Source organism: Coturnix japonica, chromosome 1 (genome assembly GCF_054131305.1).
Source record: "Coturnix japonica strain WE chromosome 1, WE-NBRP24, whole genome shotgun sequence".
In the NCBI taxonomy this organism is placed as follows: domain Eukaryota; kingdom Metazoa; phylum Chordata; class Aves; order Galliformes; family Phasianidae; genus Coturnix; species Coturnix japonica.
The window spans coordinates 117,759,895-117,776,144 of NC_140663.1; the positions used below are offsets into that span (position 1 = coordinate 117,759,895).

At 46.9% G+C, this 16,250-nt stretch overlaps 2 protein-coding genes across 6 annotated transcripts in view; both read left to right on the forward strand.

The window, feature by feature from the left end:
- Positions 1-2,603: 2,603 nt before the first annotated feature.
- DHRSX (dehydrogenase/reductase X-linked) overlaps positions 2,604-16,250 on the forward strand; it is a 189,269-nt gene continuing 175,622 nt past the window's right edge. For 3 of the 4 annotated variants that reach the window (XM_085551156.1, XM_085551161.1, XM_085551176.1), the window contains exon 1: positions 2,604-2,743. The gene's annotated coding sequence lies outside the window, so the exon portion shown is untranslated. Of the gene's footprint in view, positions 2,876-16,250 lie in introns of all 4 variants that reach the window. The other variant, XM_085551167.1, reaches the window with a different exon arrangement.
- Positions 2,606-16,250, forward strand: part of ZBED1 (zinc finger BED-type containing 1) — a 47,697-nt gene continuing 34,052 nt past the window's right edge. The window contains exon 1 of one of the 2 annotated variants that reach the window (XM_015848623.3): positions 2,606-2,743. The gene's annotated coding sequence lies outside the window, so the exon portion shown is untranslated. Of the gene's footprint in view, positions 2,744-2,769; positions 2,876-16,250 lie in introns of those variants that run through there. The other variant, XM_015848632.3, reaches the window with a different exon arrangement.

Below are 16,250 nucleotides of genomic sequence, written 5' to 3' on the forward strand. Positions count from 1 at the left end.
CTCATCACATTGGGGCTGCATGCATTCGGTGGAGCTTTTCACCATCACTGGATTTCAGCGGTGACACAACGTGGCTGATACTGGGACTACAGACCCTGGGCAGCTGGGGAGAGGTGATGGTGGACCCAGTAGGGCACTGCTGCCTCCTGCCAGTTTCCTTCTCATAGCAACCTGTTCATCAGGGTCCATCCTGTGTGTGCAATGCTGTGAGCCCATCACACTCACCCTCTTTGTGCAGTCTTCACTGCAGAGGCACCACTGCTGCAGCACGTTTTCAAAGAGGCTGGAAGAAAAGGAAAAAAAAAGCTACATGGACTGTGTATTCCTCTTTAATTTAATATCATCTTAAGGTGGAAATTAAAATGATTTTTCTGTCACTGTTATCTCTCTTCACTTGGCAATGATCAATTTCCTTCTCCTCTACCGCTTACTAATAAGACATGTGAAAACTGAGATGGTTTTTTTGTGTTTACTTCCTTGTTTAAATCAGCTTCCCCAGCTAAGGACAGCCTCGGCGCTACATCTGCTCTGCAACGTGTGATTTCTGCGTTGGCTCCGGCCCCACGCTGGCAGAACGGCAGGCATGGAGAGGTATATATTTTTAATTACTCGGGGATGCCCCTGTGTATAAGTACACACAAACTAACTAAGCACAGTTCAAAACCCGCTCCTTGCAGCACTCACATGTTACACACACACACACATTTCAGGCACTGAGCCTCACCTCTGACTGATAGTGACCAGTGAGAACGATACCTTTCTACAAATGGAATGCTGATGTCTGGGGAGAGGAATAGGCAAAATCCAGCATCACTGATGTCTGAAAGAATCCATTTCTTGCTTCCAAAAATCAGCAGTCCTTTGCAGTGGTGGGGTTATGCCAACGAGCACAGCTGCTGTCTGGGGTCTGGGCACTGTGCTGTGAGCTCCTCGCACCCTGCTAGCACAGCAGCTCCAGCCGCGATCGAGTTATTGCAACAGACTGAAAATGCTCAGCGAAAAACTTGCAGTTTAAGGAGAAAAAACCAAAAGGGAAGGGAAGTGGCCATATGCACACTGGAGATGAGGAACCATGGAAAGCTGGGGCTGAGGCTCTGGAGCTGAGTGCTGTTGGGGAGCTGAGTAATAGGCTCTGCAGTGTTTGCTCTTGGGACATCATTCCACATCGTTTGGACATCTTACTGTCTGTGGCATCTCCTTATTGAATGTGTTTTGTGTTTCCTTAGAAGTGCCCCCGCTGAAATTGCTGTGTTCAGTTTTTTCCTCTGGTAGCTTCACATCTTCAAGACCTACACAGCGCTGCCATAACTCCTTCCTCTCAAACTTCACTGTCCTTCGCTTACCCTGTCTCTACGAGTGGAAATTTTGGTTTTTCCTTCTCCATCTTGGCAAAGCTGCTCTTGCTCTTCTCAGAAAGACAACACCTTCGGGTTTCTTTCAGCCCTATCCTAAACAGTTCCACGATGTTCCTCAAAACAATCTGTAGCAACACAACCTCACCCACAACTGGGCCGTACCCGGCCCCTTTCTGAACGGCGACCCTGTGGGGAGACCCTACACCACAGCCGGGTGGCAGAGGCACCCGCGGCACTGCAGGGACCGGGCTGGGAGGGACCGAGGCCTCTGTGAGGAGCAGCCTGAGGTTGACGATGCTCCGTCTCCCCGCCACCTGCCTGCACCATTTGTGTGGCGGGCACTGGAGGCCGCGGAGCCGCGCCGAGGTTCACGGCGGTGCTGCGTGACCCACCCCGACCCTCACCTATAGAAGCGAGCAGTGCGGGTTCATCGGAGATTTGGGGGATGTCCTTCCCCCTCGGGGACCGTGGGGCGGCGGGGCGGTCCCGCTCTTCGCACCTCCCGCAAGGACAACCGCAGCGAGCGGCGGGGGCGGCGGGCGGGGAGGAGGCGGAGGAGGGGGCGGCTGCGGCGAGGGGAGGGGAAACCTCCGCTCCCGCCGCGTCCCACTCGCCGCCCGCCGCCCGCGCCGCAGCTCAGCCGTGCCCGCAGCTCCCGGCCCCGCTCGGCTCCCCCCGGGCCGGGGCAGGCGGCGGAGCCCCCGCCGCGTCCCGCCCGCAACTTTCGCCCCCGCCGATGGATCTGGGCGGGGGCCCTGAGGGCTGCCCGCCGCCCCGCGCCCGTCCCTCATGGGGCCCTAACTTCGCCCCCGTCGCCGCCGCCGCCCCGGGGCGGGCCTGAAGCCGCGGCGGGGCCGCGGGCCCATGGCCGGCCGCGCGCCGCCCCGTCCCGCCCGCCGCGGAGCCGCCCGAGCGCCGGCGCGGGGGCGCTGAGGGAGGCGGCCCCCCGCTCGCCCCTGCCCGGGTCGCCGGCGGCGGCGGGGCCGCGGGATCCGTCCGCGCTCGCTGCCCCCGCGCAGCGCCCGAGCGCTCTCTCCTCCTCCCGCTCCCGCTCTTCCTCCTCCTCCTCGTCCTCGTCTTCGGCGGCGGCGGCGGCGGCCCGCGGGTGACATGCAGTCCCTCATCTCTCCGGTGACCAAGGCTATCCTGGTGGCTCTGTTCATCTTCGCCATCCTGCTGATCCTCTACGTGATCCTCTGGTACATCTGCCGCGATGTGGATTGCGACCACGGGATCTGAGCGGCGGCGCGGGGCCAGCGCTTAGAGGAGCGGCCGGAATCACCCCCGCGGGGCCGGGAGGGAGAGGAGAAGGGAGAGGAGGCGACCGCCGAGAGCGGCTGCACCGCCGCACCGCCCCGCGCCTGACCTTCAGAGACCAGGGTGACCCGGTGAGTGCCCGCCGCCCGGCAGCGCGATCACAGCGGATCGGGACCCGTCCCGGCGGCGCGGGGTCGCGTTGCGGTGCCGGACGTGTCGAGCGGAGCGGGGCGGGCGGTGCGGCCCCGCATTGGTATGCAAAGGTGAGCGCGGGGCGGGGAAGGCGGCGCGGGGACGGTGCGGGGCAGCGCGGGGACGGAGGGGAAGGAAGGGGATGTCGGTGAGCGGCGGCCGCCTGGGGGAGGCGGGAGGAGAGGACGAGTTCCACCTGCCTGCCCCGCGGCACGTGTGCGGGGAGCTCCGCCGGGCTGTGCGGGGAGCCCGGCGCTGTGCTGGCCGTGCGGTGCCCGGGGACTGCGGGAGCGGGGCTGGCGGGTGAGCGCCTACGTGCCGCTGAGCTGGGACGGCCCGGAGCCGCCGCCGCCCGGCTGTGCGCCCACCTGAAGGCGTTTGCGGCTCGCTGTTTTCCCGCTGTTACCGTCAGGCTGCGTTTGCCGCGGTGTGCTGAGGCAGAGAGACATGAGCGCTTTGCGTTTAAAGCGAACCTGCTGATGGCAGGATGGTCCTGAGCGCTCGGTGCCGATGCTCCCGCCCTTGGAGAGCGGCTGTCGGGAGCGCAGAGAACTCCGTCCGCACGCACATCCCTGCGGGGATGCGTTCCGGTTCCATTGATGTGTGTGCGCAGCAGGAACGGGAGCAAATCGCGGTTGGTTTCGAAGGGGAGACCTAGGGAAGTGTGAGGTGCGACAGCGCGCTTTGAGATGGTTTGACATTGAGCGGCTGTGGCTGAGCGCTCCGCTCCGCAACGGGGGCTGTGCCGGGCTGGGAGCTGCTGGGAAGCGGGGCTGCCATCCCGCTGGGCTTCTGCTCAGTCCGTCTGGGACCCGGCATTGCAGCCGTGTGACTGTGGCAGCGGTGACAGCGTCATTCCCTCACCGTGCACCTCCAGCAGCAGTGCGGTTGTGTGCAGCTCCCTGTGTGCCCCAAAATGCCAGAGCAGCAGGTGATGGAGGGAAGGGAGCGGGCTGCAGAATGGGCATCGCTTCCCTTTTCTGTATGCATTAGACTATGTGAAAATAGAGCAGCCCAACCGTCCTCTATTTTGCTGTTTTTGCAGCCTCGCCAATGAGTAAACTTGTTTGCACCTGAGTTGCAAAAAGCTCTTCACACCCCGACACGCCAGGTGGTGTCACATGCTGCCATCCCCAGCAACAGAGCGCTCTGTGAGCACGTCCCTGGCCAGGGGAGCACAGCAGCATCATGACAAGGGGCTTCACCCGTCACTGTCAATTATTGGAAAGCAGCTTTGGAGATGCTGCCTACAGAACTGGGTGGGACGTGACAAATGAAAGCGGTGTTCAAGAAACTTTGAATCTCGATAGATATATGTGTGTGTGATGAAATGTTGTTGGTGCTGATACAACCAAACCGATTTTATAGTCCATGTTGTAACTAACACTAAACAGCTCAATGTCTGCAGAGATGTGAAACGGTCCCTCGGTTATTATCCAACCCTTGGTGTTTCCAGCTGGCTCATTATTATTTTAAGCATAGTCTCTAGGAGATGCGATGTAGAAAATAATTCCTTTAACAGCTTTTGTTCTAAGTAAGGCAAACATATATGTGCTGATATATAAACATGTGTACATTGTTTTATGTAAACACTGAAGGGTATATTTTTTTTTCAGCTTAGCACAACAGAAAAATGAGCAAAGCAATAGTGAGCGGTGGTGCATTTGTTTTGTAGTTGAAGTCACAGATTCACCAGCTGCGGGTGGGTGTTGTGTACGTGCACTGTTATGTATTAACATAACATAACATAACCCTGTAAATGCAAAACCCCCCTTCCCAGTGCTGTGACACTTGGCGTAATGGGGTGAGATCCAGGTCTTGTTGGGCTCGGTTGTAGAAGACTGAAGTTGGTTTCAGTGGAGCCAGAAAAGCACTGATGGATTTGCACGTGTGGTTGAAGCTGCAGGAAGCAGCTGAAGTTGACAGAACTGTTAAAGCAGTAATCAAAGGCGGGTCAGCTACAACGGGGCACCTAAAAATGCTATTTTGGTACTTATTTCCTTGCTCAAAAGTTGCTGTGAGTGGTACCTCCTCTTCAAGGCAAGGACAGCTTGTTATCACTGTCCTACCTGGGCCGTGAGAAATCATTACGTTGCAAAGATCAGCAATGCAGCGGGCTGAGCGAGTGTTACTGTTCCCTAAGCAGCGTAAAAGGCCGTGCAGGCGCTGCATGAAGGATGTTTAAAAGCTTTGCCTCTTTGCGTGAAAAATGCTGTGACTGAGTTACCACTGCTTCATTCTCAGAAGCGCAGCGAATGTTACATGTAAATCCTTACAGCGAGGCAGCGTGCTGCAGCGTGGTCCCAGCAGCCAGCATCCACCTGACTGGAGCATGCCACTTATTTACTGGTAAGTCACGCTTCATTCAGTCCCTGTTCAGGCAAATTACCAGATGGTTCATTGAGTATTTTCTGCATATTGCATGTAAGCATAACTGGACAGTGAGCATCTCAGATTTATTTTCTTGTTCCCTCTTTATAAAAATGGGTTCAAAGTGTCAGAGTCATAGTGTGCCCTATTTGCAGGTTACACCACTTCCTACAAAAGGCTTGAAACATGCGCTGTCACTCACCCCAGGTAAGAGGCTCTCTTCAGATCCTGGGCAGGGCAGCACTGTGCTGGCATCTCGCAGTCCTGCAGGGCTGTCTCCTGTCTAGGTGAGCAGAGCTTCCCTCAGGACACGTCATCTCACCTGCACGGTGCTTACTGCAGGTCTCTGGTTTCAAAAGGTTCCAAAGGGTTTCTAGAGCTCTGTGCAGGACTGAAGCAGGATGGTCTCGTGCTGATTCCTTGTGGCTGTCAGATCTGTGAGCCCTGTATTGCCTGTGGCACAACAAGCACTCACTGTGGCTGCTGTGTTGACATGCGAGGTGGGGCAGTGAGAATTCACTATGTCATATTTATGACATAGTGAAACTAGCACGGCCCTAAAAATGGTACATCTGGGGGCTGTGTCACTGTATTAAACACAGAGCGTGAGAAGGTTGGGTTGCTTCTTCCTTTGTTATTGTAATGATGGCCTGGCATTTGCAGTGTTAGTACTGGTGTTGCTATAGGATGTCCTAAAGCACCAAAACATTCAGCCTTCACCCGAGATCCACATCCATGTGCTGACATGACCCATTGATGCCGTGCCCACCAGGCGATGCCTTGCCACAGCCCCCCCATGGAGCACAACTCTCTATTATACCATACTGAGAAGTCACCCTGCCATTTCTCAGCAGATAACCCCCCTCTTTCCCCCTCCCCCCCTCCCATTTCCCTTTGCTCCATGAGGGTTTTCTGCTTTTTCTTCTCATCTGTAATCTTGACTGCGACTATTTAGCGCATAACGCGGTTTGTAGACAAACTGCACGCATTGATTTTCCTGAAGTGGGCTGACAAAGTGATGGGTGTATTGGAAAGCAGCACGCACTTGGTTATTTGTTGTTCTGCATTAAGCTGGCTTTTCAAGTAAATAGCCTTTAGAATAACCTCTCTTATTTTAACGTGCTGCTTTTAATGTGCGTGCCAGATACAGTGCGTATGGTTCAGCTGCACAGCAGTGTCTGCTCTTGTTACAGGCGCTCTGATGGCTTTCCAAATGTTATCCAAATGAGGGAATTGGAGTTTCTGCTTGGAGCGGCTCACAGCATTGGCTGCTGCTGAGAATCGTGTTCTCATTTTGGATGTTTTGATGCACCGCTCTTGAATATTAAAGATTCTTACCGGCGATTTCTCGAGTCACCGTTAAATTAAATCATCTCTAAAGGATACCAATAAGGTGACATTCAGAGTTCCTTTGTAGAACATATGGTGAATGTGGATGATGGTGGAGAAATAGATGTGAAAAACAATTCATTGTGACTGATGAAAGAAGAGAATGGGGAAATAAAGATGGACGAATATTATATCAAGTTGGAAGAAGAAGGACTCCAGAGCATTCCGATTTTAAAATGTCAATCTGACATGGAATAAAATACTAAGCTGATAGGACAGAAATTGCCACTTTTCCGTATAGAAAGTGTATGTATGTGTATGGATACATGTATATGAGCATAGTATGTGTATATACATACATACAGTATAAGAGATTGAATTAGAAATATGCGGCTCTAGAATAAGCTGGGAATCCTGGTTTATTTTATTCCTTCAGCCTTGAAACCTGGCTCCGTTATTGCCCGACGCACATTAACTTGCAAGTCAGATCGTGTTGAAGATGCTTTCCTGAGGACTTTGGGATAAAGCATGATTGATATTGTACACCAATATTATAAATGAACTGCTTTTATATAGAAAATGCAAGCACTCTATTCACGTTGGGGAAAAAAAAATGGGTCCAGGCTGTGTGTGCTGGAAGAAATACATTAATAACAAATAGATTTTATGTCTCTTTCTTTAAACTGACCTCCAGGAGACAAAGCATTTATATATTAGGGAAAAAAAAAAGTCTATTAGGTAATTAATCTATTACGACCAATGTATGTATATGAGAAAAGAATGTTTCAGGCAAAAAATAGCAGAATTGAAGGCTTTCTTTTGGCTGAAAAAAATAATAGCCAAGTCATTCCTCCAAAAGTACAAGCTTTTCTAGTATATGTTTTGTACTTCTGTCTTTGAGAGCAAAGCAAGATATAAAGCCCCTGAAGTTATGGGTGCCTGAAGTTACACGTGGTGAAACCTGCTGCATGATTATGAAGCTTTATGAGTGTGCTGCTGTATAAACCTTGCCTGAGAGAATGTTTGCGTTTGAGTGGAACGAGGAAATACATGCACTGAGGGCAGAGGAGCAAAGCCCTTTGTATGAACAGCCTCTTCTGTGTTAGTTGCACGTTTGGGGTAAGCTTGGGCAGATGAGGAAAAATTCATTTGATATCTGGAATTAAAACTAAGTTTATAGTCAGTCTGCATTCTACAGCTTGCTTTTATTTTGTATTGCAATACCATTGTAATACCATTCCGGAAAGCTTGATAAGGACTATTACTAATAGGGAGTTTAACGAGGTCTTGGTATCAGGGAAGTTAAAAGGGAGACACTGTGAGCACACAAAAAGACACTCATATGATTCTAGTAACTGACATGACCTAATTGAGCTGTGATAGGAGTTGGGGCCCAAAGAATATGCATTTGTTCACTGACTCGATGAAGCAGCATCAACCTCTACCCTCAGGCCAGCAAATTCTGAATTTTCAATGTAGTTTGAGGATTATGGTAAATAGGAATGTCGGATTTGTGCAAGTCTGAGCATTTCCAGTCGTTTGGTGAGTTGAAGCAGAACTTGCGGAGAGCATTGCAAGGCCATCTCAGAGCATTCCCATAAATTCTTATGAGACCTCCTAACCTCTTCCAGTGAACTAACGTGACTCCTGGGAAGCAAGCAGCAGTACTGACAGTAACAATAACAAGATCCGTTTTATTCCAAGGCTTTTTGTGTAACATCCAGAGTATTCCAGATCTGTCATCCACATTTTACATATGGAGAAAGAAAGCTGTGGGAGGATCCAGTAACTTTTAAAAACTACTTAGCAACTCAGTGACAATATATTGGGTAGTCTTCAACATTTTGTTTTTCACCTCTACGCAGCACTCATTGGAATATGCTCAGATACCATAAACTGCTTTGGAGGCCCAGAACTCTGATTGGGTCAGACTGGGGAGCCATTCACTGTAGTCACAGAATCACAGAATTATCAAGGTTGGAAAAGACCTAGAAGATCATCTAGTCCAACCATTACCAATACTTCCCAGCTAAATCATATTCCTCAACACAACATCCAAGCGTTTCTTGAACACTCCCATGGTCGGTGACTCCACCACCTCCCTGGGCAGTGCATTCCAGTGCCTGACTACCCTTTCTGAGAAGTAATACTTCCTAATGTCCAGCCTGAGATAGTCCTGGCTATCCTTACATTTTACACCATCCAGCAGTTCACAGCTGGTAGCCCAATGCCCAACACTTCTGGTGTGGGCTATGGTCTGAAGCTGCTATTGTGCACAGTAGTGCAGCACCAGGGCAGTGACCACTGTGTTGATGTGTGTGTGGAGAATGAAGCCCTCTCATGCAATAGTAGCCTGAAGGATGAAGACTAAAATCACAGTGTACTTACAGTCTGTCTAATTCTTACACCTCTGTGGGGACACTAGCACATTCTAGGAACTGGAAATTAATTCAGTTACATTGAGCTGACTGTAATATAATCATGCTGGGCATACTCTTGTACAATATAATGTTTTCTGTAATCTTGTCCAATTTCCATCTTTGTGTTCTTCATTTGCCCAAAGCAAGTTAGGGTAACTATAAGGTCCACACAGGTAGGTGGTACAGTAGGATTTTCATGTACTGCCTAGCTTGAATGTGAACTGCTTTGAAGAGAAAAACAATCCCATGGAGACTGCCAGCTTCAACATCAAACCTACCATCTCATGCCCAGGCAACTCGCAGTTTATATTTAGATACCAAGGGGAATACGAACTGGACAGAAAGCTGCTTAATGCAAAAGGTCATTGTACTGTTTTTTTTTCCCCCTCAGGTAGAGAAAGCCTTCATTGTAGCGCTCTGCATTTTTCTATTACTGCTTCCTGCCAGACTGAATCCTGGTCTGACCTGGTAAGAACAGGGAATTTCCACAAGACTACAGTGGCCGGCTTCAGAATCCCAGTATGGCTGAGGTTGGCAGGGGGCTCTGGGTCCATCTGGTCCAACCCCTGCTCAAGAAGACACATCCAGCACAGGGTGCCCAGGGCCATGTCTGGGAGGCTTTTAAAGATTTTTGAACTTAATTCTGACATTTCTGTGTGTATCAAAGTTTATTCCAAAATGACAAAGACAAAGCTGTCCAGTGTTAATTGTTTTCAATGCAAATCCAAAACAAATGAGTGTTGCAGTGTATGTTTTGTCAAACATTTCAATTTTGATTAGTAGACAGGCTCCCTGCCACCCTCCCATTAAACTCATGAAAAGTGATATTTGTGTAACTCAATTGATTTTTATTTATTTATTTATTTACTTTTTAACTCGAAGATACTTCAAGTCAATATAAAAAACATTTTGAGCCTCAGAAAATAAAAGACTCTTAGATATTTGAGTATGTAAGCTGTTATATTGGATATTTCTGAATTGACTTGAATTTTTCTCTCATGTGGCTAACAAGCCTGGGGAGCTTTTAAATTGAAGGTAGAAGAGAAGAAAAACATAACTTTTTAGGTGAGTGTATGAGAGCTGCATGTGTTCTTCAACTAAATTATGGATGAAACAGCATGATCCCGTATTGTATATTAAATTCACACAAAAATTCTCTTTTTAAAAGGTGGCAAGGTGAATGAGCTGGGTATACATGGTGTATCCAGTGTATTTATCCAGTACAAAAAGGACATGAAGGTGATGGAGCAGGTCCAGAGAAGGGCAACGAGGCTTGTGAAGGGCTTGGAAAATCAGCCCTGTGAGGAGAGGCTGAGGGAGCTGGGGCTGTTTAGTCTGGGGAAGAAGAGGCTGAGGGGAGACCTTATTGCCCTCTTCCAGTACCTGAAAGGTTCTTACAGTGAGAGTGGGGCAAGTCTTTTCTCACTTGTGACAGGTGACAGGATAAGGGGAAACGGCCTCAAGTTGCACCAAGGTAAGTTTAGGTTGGACGTTTGGAAAGACTTCTTTACAGAAAGAGTAGTTAAACACTGGAATAGGCTCCCCAGGGAGGTTGAGTCACCATCCCTGGATGTGTTTAAGAGCCGTTTGGATGTGGTGCTCAGGGATATGATTTAGCAGAGGGTTGTTAGAGTTAGGGTACTATGGTTAGGCTGCGGTTGGACTTGATGATCTTTGAAGTCTTTTCCAACCTGAGTAATTCTATGATTCTGTGATTTATTCAAGAACTTCTGTGAAAATACTGTCTTAAGAATTAAGTGTTTGACTGTTCTTGTCCCAGAAAGAAGACTGAAACTGAGCCCATTTGATGTGAGTCTCTGTGTTACAGCTGATAGGAATTCCAAGGATAAGAGTGTGAAAGTATTATAAAATAGTATTACAGTTTTGGTAAACCAAGGGTTTGTCTTACTTCTCACTTTACCAATAAGGTCAACTGGAAGGTACAGCGTGACAGAAAAGGTTGGAACAGTCTTGGAAGAAGCTGCAAATACTGTTGTGAGTCATTCTCTTTTAATCACGTAGGCAAAATCCAGTGGGCATGTGGGATGATACATAAGTGAAGGCAAAATTTTGCTTGCTGTGGAGGAGCTGCTCATTTGGTACAAACATTCAGCTGATTTCTGTGGAGCGGTGCCAGCTGATGTTAGCAGAGGATCTGGTTCTGAGGAGTCCTTCAGTTTGCAAACAGAAACACATAAAGAAGTGATGCAGTTAGTGTAACTTCCAGCCATCTTGCTGGTTCTTCAGCCCATGCAGTCAAGCAAGTGTAGAACTAGACTGTGATTGTCTGTGTTCTGTATGCTGCTGTGCTGTTGCACTCACCCTTTAGTAGTGGCTTGAGAACTTCACCCTGGTGAATTTGTAGCGTCGTGCCTTAACAACACAGTGCAGTGAAGCAGAGATGGCATGTATCAATGTGATTCATTAATATTTTATTAAATAATACCTTCAGCTGGGTAGTAAATGTGTTTTCTGATTTGCCATTTATGAGGTTGTTTGACTTAAACCCATCTCTTATAAGTTCCTGTGATGTTTGCACTACTACAATAGGTAGCTCTCAGAGCTAGTTATGTGAGTGGGACAGATGCTTGAACTGTGAACTCCACTTATTTTCCTCATATTTTAATTGGATAGATGCAACTGTGCTGGGTGGTGCTTACTGCTTGCTTTCAGTGCTGACACAGTATTTTCATGCTTCTTAATCCTAATGTAGAGCACGGCAGCCACTTAATAGCCTAATCCTACTCCTATTGGAGCTGTTATGCTGGAAACCTGTGCTTGAGTCCCATTTTCACACCTAGAAAGTGGATTTTGTGCCGTGATGGGGTACAGGCTGAAAAATATAAAATTACCATCACCTGTGAGTATAATGAGATAGGAAAATAATCTCTTTCAATACAGAAAATCACTGCATTTTCCATCTCTTGCTGTAATAGTACATGTGTAAAAGGTTGATTTTTCTTTTTTTTTTTTTTTTAATTCAAAAGAGGAAGATCTTACTTTTTCCAGTATTTTGCTGCTTATCTTTTTGCCAATAAAAATGCTTCCATTTCTGCAGCAGTCTGTGATACGTATTACAGTGTCATTTTCACCAAAAGGATTCATTATGAGCTTAAAGAAATGTTAGACACACGCACAAACACGTGCACGTACATTCATTGCTGATGAATGTTTAATGGTGCTTGAAATAAAAAAGGTCACTTCCCATTTGCCCATTTCCCCTGCGCAGACCTTAGTTTCCTTGTTTTGTTTGGTTTTAGGTTGTTATGTGGGCTAGGGCAGTGACCCAGAAAGGAAGGGTTAGATCCTTTGGTTCATAAATGCAGCTCCTGGCTTGTCTGGCAATATGAAATGTTTGTGGCTTTCCATTGCATTTGTGGCTGCTTTTTAATGAGGACAGAGTAGGAAAGCAAATAGCCTCTGTCACACATTAGGGATGCAGCTCAGTTGATCTTCCCTGGTCAAAAACATGGCCTGTGCCCATCTATCTCCTTTTGAACAGCCTTAGACAGGAGGTTTTCTATGCCAGGAGAGCCCCCGGCATCCACAAATGGCCACTGAAGACTTCTATCAGGACTGACTGACTGATAGACTGATAGAGCATAGTCCCTGAGCACAGCTGGAGAACTGGTGCTGAGACTGACAGTGCTCAGATCTCTTTGTTTGCTCTGGATCTGAACATCCTCATCTTTTGTTTTAACATTTAATATAAAAGCTAAATGATAAAATCCTTACATATAGTTCTCTGTAAAAAATGAGTCTACATTCATGTTTGTACAGAAACATAAATCAGGAAAAGAGGAACTATTTAAAGAAAGGAGAAGGGAAGATTTAATTAATTTTAGGTCACTATCAGTGAGGTTTTGCATCATTTTGTATATAGTTAGGGACAAAATAAGTAAATAAAAGCAAAGAAGGAACAATATTTCTGCCATTAACAAAGCTACCGTTCCATGTCTTGTAGTGTTTGGCAAAATACATAAGTGTTTCTATAAACATCTCACAGAAAAACAGTAGAACCCGTGGGGTTAGCAGCATTGCAGGGTTTTTGTCTGTGTCTGAGGATGGTTTGCACCTTTTTTGCACAAAGCAAGAAGCACTGGAAAAGGGCTGGTCAATTTGTGGAGAAAACTATTGATTTTCCCATCAGTTTAAGTGCACTGATGTGGAAAGTATGATCTCACACTTCCAAAGCGTTTTTAGAATGTAAACAGCAGCGGGCATTGACCAGCACATGTGTGTGTTTGCCAGGACTTGGCACCCTGGAGCCAGAATACGGTAGTAGTGGGCATAGTATCACTGTAAAAATGGAAGAAAACTATAACAGGAGTAATACCCAGCTTCTCTGATGTGAACATTGATAACTATGTAGCACTGTGATGTCCAGGCACCATGAGAAGGATCGGTTTTGGCACCCTCCTGGTGGCCGGGACTGAGCATCCCCAACTCCCAGCCCTCAGAACCACTCTGCAATAAGGTAATGGTGTTTGTGATTACTGTGTTTTGATCTGAGAGTACAGTGGTAACGGGTTGTGTATCACTACACTATCATTTTATGTAATTTTCCCAGCATTTATAAATAATTCAAACTTCAGGTTGGATGTGGCGCATCAAAGGTATCTTGTCACATCCCCTTGTCTTTTTACATCAAAGGATCATTGGAAGCAGTACTGACATGTTATAGCCATTAAATAAAACACAGCATTTTGACGTGGATGACATTAGAGAACCAGACTTTGGCATACAGTGGGAAAGTTAGAACACTGCTGATAAATCTGGTTAGAGTGCTGACATCCTGAAGACAGCTGGTGGAGTCTATTGATGCTGGAGTCCTGTGTCAGTTTTAAAGAGGAGTAAAGGGAGCTGATGACAAGATGAAAGGATGTTGGTGGGTTGAGAGGCCAGGATTCTTCTTTGCAACCATCCCCCTTAAAAAACAAGTCATTATTTTTAATGACGTATTACCCATGTTACCTTATGCAGAAGTGGGAACCACTGTGTTTGGTGAAATGAAGCAGCATCTCAAACTAAGACTTGAGAACCAAACCAAACTCAAATTTGAATTGCTTTTAAGGTGTAAAACCAGAGATGTTTGAAGATCTCTTTGACCTTCAAGCTCTTTTCTTAAGTATGGGAACAGCAGATGGTGTTGCATAATGCTTAAAGTTGCATGGACAAACACATTTAGAGATGGACGGTAGCGCACACAAAGTCGTGAAACACTTGGGAAGACTTCAGAAGGCAAAACTGCACAATGAATAAAGCAAGCGCTCAAAAACAGTGATTGGTGATGGCATGTTGGCAAAACAGAGCAAAACAAAACACAAAAAAGCCAAACCAAACATTTTGTTATTAGTGACAGGAAAGGCAACGAACTTCATCTGTCCTGCGTGAAGACACCTAAACTGATAATTGGCCTCTTTATGCTTGGAGAGTTGTGTTATAGGCAGAAATGCCAACTTCCCTGGGCTGCTGAAGGAAGTGATGCAAATGCAGGCAATGTGCAGAAACACGGCTGTGGGTAAAAATGCAGTACCTGTTGTGATAGGAGGTTTGATAGGTAACATATGCAATTTAGAGAGGTTTCAAATCAATCAATTAAAAATCTTGCTAGAAGGGAAATCCAATTTTCAATGAAAGCTTAAGGGATATTCAGCTTAAGCTATCCGGATATTATTAGTACAGCATGATGGCTTTTTTTAGGCATTGTAATAATTTTTGAAGCAGAGAAATGTAGATAAAGGATCGTCAGGGATCACTATTGTAATCTATGGAAATGTACAGAGCTCCACTGCCCTCTTTTGCCTCGTACCTGGAAGAGCAGCCGTCAAAGCACAGGGGCCATCTGAGCAATGGGCACCTTGCTCTTCTCACACTCCTAAATTCTGAAATAGGTTGGGGGCCTGTTATGGCTCATGAGTTGACCTTTGGGAATGTTCTTGTAAAGAACGAACATTTTTAATTTGTGTTTCTTGTAAAGAAAAAAATACTGCAGAATACTACTGCTCTTATTTTTACATGACTGAAGACTTTCATACCTGCAACTTTTCCACCACATTCTCTAATGATAAAGAGAATTTGATCTCAGGAGGATCTGTTCAGAAAGTATTGCTGAACAAAATATCCAGTAGGGATTCTGAAGAAGTAGGGGCTTGCCTTTGTGTTCTGCTGGGAAACAACACAGCTTTGTTATATTGCTGCTGTTGGCTAGTTTACACAGGAGAAGATGCCCTTAGTTGTTAATTTGCTATCAAGTCAAGGTCAATAAACAATAATAATCCATCATGAATGAATTAATCCATCTTAAAGCAGAGTTACCTCCTGGGTAAACTTGGCTCTATGCGCTTATGCTTTTTTCAGCTTGTACTTTCAGGTTTGTTCTTCTGTCTCATGTGGAAAACAACTTTCTATGCATTAATGTTTTTGTACAAAAAAAGCCCACCAAAACATATAGAAATGTGACGGAAAATATTTATGCTTGAACATACATCTATCCTCTAACACCATTTCATTGGAACTTACTGAACTGCCTGTTCCAAAACATAGGGTTACAACACCTAACTTTGGCCTCCTTTTAGTGGGAAAAAAGAATGATTTGAGGATGTATACTCCATCCCCCTCCCTTGTCCACAACTCATTTGTAACCATTGAAAATACCCACTGAAATCTTTTCAAAGGATGTTTTCACAAAGTAGTGAACTAATAGCAGTCGAGTGGCTGATACAGTAGAATACTCAATACTGTATTAAAGTCTGGAACAGGAGGGTTGGATGGAAGAACCCAAGAGGATTGCTGAGGTGGTAAAAGAGACACACCACTTTAAAGAGCCGTTCTGAGGTGACAAAGCCAGAGAATCAGAGTGGTCTACTCTATGTCTGTCAGTGCAGAGATGTCAGTAAATGGGGTTGCTCCACCCGTTCCTCTCCTCACTCACTCAGGTCAACATTTAGCCCAGCTCCACTGAATTTCCAGCATGTACATCAAGGTGTCTGCCTTCCTCCCACTGAAGCAGGGAATGGGAGAAAACAGAAAGAGGCATAAGGAGCTGCAGTGTGGGTGGACACTAAGCAGAATGAAGGAGGAGCTCTAGGGCGGCCCAGCTGGGGCCATGGCACTGGCCACGAACAGGCAGCCATTGTAACAAGGCCTCCTGATTGATGCGTGACATCTTAGTCCTGATAGCTTTATGATGACAGATATGGTAAGCATGGTGGGGCCTTTTCTGGACACCCTGCAGCATGGGATGCAGTCCAGAAGCCCTCCTAGCATGCTCCGGCCTATTTACTAGGGATTTACTATTCATTTACTAGGGATACCGGTCACAAAA